This window comes from Alligator sinensis, unplaced genomic scaffold (assembly GCF_000455745.1).
Source record: "Alligator sinensis unplaced genomic scaffold, ASM45574v1 scaffold1703_1, whole genome shotgun sequence".
Classification (NCBI taxonomy): Eukaryota; Metazoa; Chordata; order Crocodylia; family Alligatoridae; genus Alligator; species Alligator sinensis.
The window spans coordinates 53,338-57,312 of NW_005843635.1; positions in this window are offsets into that span (position 1 = coordinate 53,338).

The following is a 3,975-nucleotide window of genomic DNA, read 5'->3' on the forward strand; positions in this document are numbered from 1 at the left end:
GGGACCCCACTGCCCACACCCTTCCAGGTCAAAGCCGACCCATCCACCATGACTCTCTGGGTGCGACCCTCCAGCCAATTCGCCACCCACCGGACTGTGTAGTCATCCAAGTCACAGCCTCTGAAACTTGTTCACCAGTATGGGGTGGGATACCGTATCGAAGGCCTTCCTGAAGTCTAAGTATACGACATCCACCCCTCCTCCTGTGTCCAGGCGTTTCGTAACCTGGTCATAAAAAGAGACTAGATTGGTCAGGCATGATCTGCCTGCTACGAACCCGTGCTGGTTTCCCCTCAGCATAATTTGTCCTGCCGGGCTCTCGCAAATGTGAGCCTTGATAATTTTTTCAAAGACTTTGCCAAGGATGGAGGTGAGACTGACTGGCCTATAGTTGCCCGGGTCCTCCTTCCTCCCCTTCTTGAAAATGGGGACCACATTGGCCCTTTTCCAGTCCTCCGGGACTTGGCCCGTGCGCCACGAGCGTTCAAATATTCCCGCCAGTGGTTCTGCAATGATGTCGGCCAGTGCCTTCAGCACCCTCGGATGGAGCTCATCCGGGCCTGCCAACTTAAAGGCATCCAGTTCTTCCAAGTGACTCTGCACCATTTCAGGGTCTACGCATGGAAGTCTGGCGCCTTGCTGCTGCCTCTCTACAATCCCAGTGAGAGACTTGTCTTGCCCCTCGCTTAGGAACACTGAGGCAAAGAACTCATTGAGGATTCCTTGAGGATTATGAATGGATTCCTTGAGGATCTGCTCCATGATTTTTTCAGGAACTGAGGTGATGCTGACTGGTCTGTAGTTCCCTGAATCCTCCTCCTTCCTGTTCTTAAATATGGGCTTCTATGTTTGTCCTTTTCCAGCCTTTTGGGACCATTCCTGATCATTATGAGTTTCCAAAGATGATGGCCGGCAGCTCTCCAATCACATCGGCCAACTCCCTCAGCACCCTTGGGTGCACCCTGTCCAGTGCCATGGACTTGTCCAACTTTTCTAAATAGTCCCTAACCTGTTCTTTTGCCACTGTTGGCTTCTCATCTCCACCCCAATCTGTGCTGCCCAGTGCGATAATCTAGATGCTTGCCCTCATCTGTGAAGACTGAGGCAGAAAAGGCATTGAGTACTTCAGCCTTTTCTGCATCCTCTGTCATGACATCGCCTCCACAATTCATTAAGGGACTCTCACTTTCCCTGATTCTCTTCTTGCTACCAACATATTTGTAAAAACTCTTCTTGTTACCCTTCACGTCTCTTGCCAGCTGCAACTCCAGTTGTGCTTTGTCCTTCCTGACTTCATCTCTGCATGCCCGAGCAATGCTCTTATACTCCTCCCTATTTATTTATGCAACTTTCCACTTCTTATAAGCTTCCTTTTTGTGAATTAGTTTGCTGATGAGTTCCCTGCTAAGCCAAGTTGGTCTTCTGCCATACTTTCTAGTCTTAGACAATAAAAAGTTGTATAACAATGCAAGGGTATCTTCTTGACACCTTTTCCAAAAGGATTCAGTGATAAAGGAGTAAAAATGCCCTTGATTCTATAAAACCCCATCCAGACTGTAGAGAGGATTTAAATGTCAGAGGACAGTTTGAACAGGGCTTGGACTTCACAGAGAAAGTCATCAATATCTTTTGAACCATGGTAGGGCAGATGCATAGTATAAGCTGTATCAATTGAGGCATTCAGCATTGAACAAACCAAGACAGCAGCTGTCAGGCCTGTGGGAGTGTGAAGGGAGGCTTCCCATCCCCAGCCTATAGTCAAAACATTTCGACTTTTGAAATGTTTTAGCCATCCTCATTTTTTTTTTTTTTGAGGCTATTTCGATGGTCTTTGTTTTGTTTTTGCTGTTCCAACATTGAAATAGGTCAAAACAGTGTCAAAACAAAATGGCAGGAGAAATTTTGCATAGCCCTAGTAGCCATGGCAGGTCAGATGTGCTTGGGGAGCTTTGTAGTGTAGACACAGCATGCACTTGCAGAAGGAGTAGGTGTCCCAAATCCCAGATGACATGGCCTAAGCCAACGCATAGCCTAAGCTTCATTTACACTGGACCCTCTGGTGCTACAGCCATGTGAGACTAAGGTGGGAAGTTTTCATCCCTACCTGGGGTAACTGTGCTTTCTGTGGCAGAGTACAAATCCACACTGCGGGGGCTGGAGGGATCTGAACAGAAGGGGCTGAGCATCTGGCACTTGTGTCTGTCTCTCAAGGTGGTGTTACAGGAAGTGGCTGAGTGTTGCACCCAGCTGGAGTTGGCACCCCTGGAAGATGGAGGCAAGGGGCTTTACCAGGACCAGAAACTTTACCAAACCCATTTTTCCCTGGGTAAAGCTCCCTTTTTTTACTGCTTCCCACATCTGCGGAACCTTTGAATTTCTTTTCCATCTTCAGTGTTATCCTTACCAGTAGCTGGCTGCTGTTTCAAATCCATGTTTTCAACGCCATTGCCATTTGCTAGCACTTTTATTAGCTTCTTAAATTTTCATAGTTTCCATTATCTGATCCCACCACCTTGTCTTGGCTCTTCATTTTAGTCTAACTTTGTGCAGTCTGCTACATGCCTCTGCCAACCAGCCTGCTACACATCCTCCCCCTGAAGAAGGAAACCCTCTTAAAGTTTCTCTCCCCACCTCACACATTTGGTAGGGCCCTCCTTTCCATCCATGCCCTAGTTACATTAAGGGCTTCAGGGGCAGGGTACAGGGTAGGACAGAGCCCGTGAAATAACCCTCAGCTGGCTTACAAGACCTACAGCCCAGCTGCAGGCAGTTGGGAGTGATTACAGGCTGGGCCAGCTGAGAAAGATAATTACTTGGCCACAGGGAGTAAATGTCTCCCAGGGAAAGGCACCAGTAGGAAGAGAGAGAGAGATTGTGAGGGAGCCAGAGGCATTTTCTCAGGGGTAGAGGAGACAATTATAAGTGCACTCTTTATGGGCTATACTGAATTAAGCTCTTGAGTTCTGGTTTATGTTGCTGATAGCTCCTGAGAGGCAGGGGTGTCCAGGAAATAAAGAGTCTTTGTGAAACTTTGTGAAGCTTAAAGATTTTTGAGATTAAAAAATCTCAAAACTGCTACAGGGTCAAAATACAAAACTATTTGGCATATTCTAATTGTGAGAGGGGAATGAAAGGATTATAGCCATTCATGAATTATTTTATTTGAATCAGTACAGGCAGTCCTTGGACATATGACAAAATTGGTTCCAGAAAACCGTGTCTTAAACCAAAACTTTGTAACTTGGAACTGATTATCTCATAGGAAACAATGTTATAAATGAGGGATTTGTTCCTGAACCAAGGCCCAATACCCTATTTTCACCAAAAATAACCCAGGATCTTGTGCTGTTGCCCTGTGGGGTCAGGCCAACTCTCAGGATCTCAAGATTACGCTGTTAGACAGGAGGGTGTGACACAATTGCGCATATACAAGCACACAAATCAATTAGGTGCATACACACACACACACAACCAGCTCTGACACATACACATCCAAACCAGCCTAGGCACATGCATACCTATCACCAATTCAAGCACATACACTATACACCCCAAAATTTAGATACAGATCACTAATTCGTATATCATGCACACAATGACATGTGTGTATATATATACACACACACTCATCAGTTCACACACATACACACAAGTAAGTTCCTAACTTGGATGGTACAGTGTATTCTTAGAGTACCTGGGATACTTGGGGGAAGGTTCAGGTGAGAGAGAGAGTTGCCAGACCCAGGATTGGAACTGGTGGACTCCAAAGAAACTTGCTGAGGAACTGAGGCTTGGGTTTACTTAAGGTAGACTGGGGCTCGATACTGAGGCAGACAGCTGAGTTATGGGGGGTGGGGGCAGATAAGTGGTGGCAAGGAGGAGACAGCCCGGAAAGAAACTGAGGCAGAAACCTGGTTGCTCAGGGGAAAAGGAAAAGGCAGTGGGGATAAGACAGTGGTAAAGAAACATGGGTTT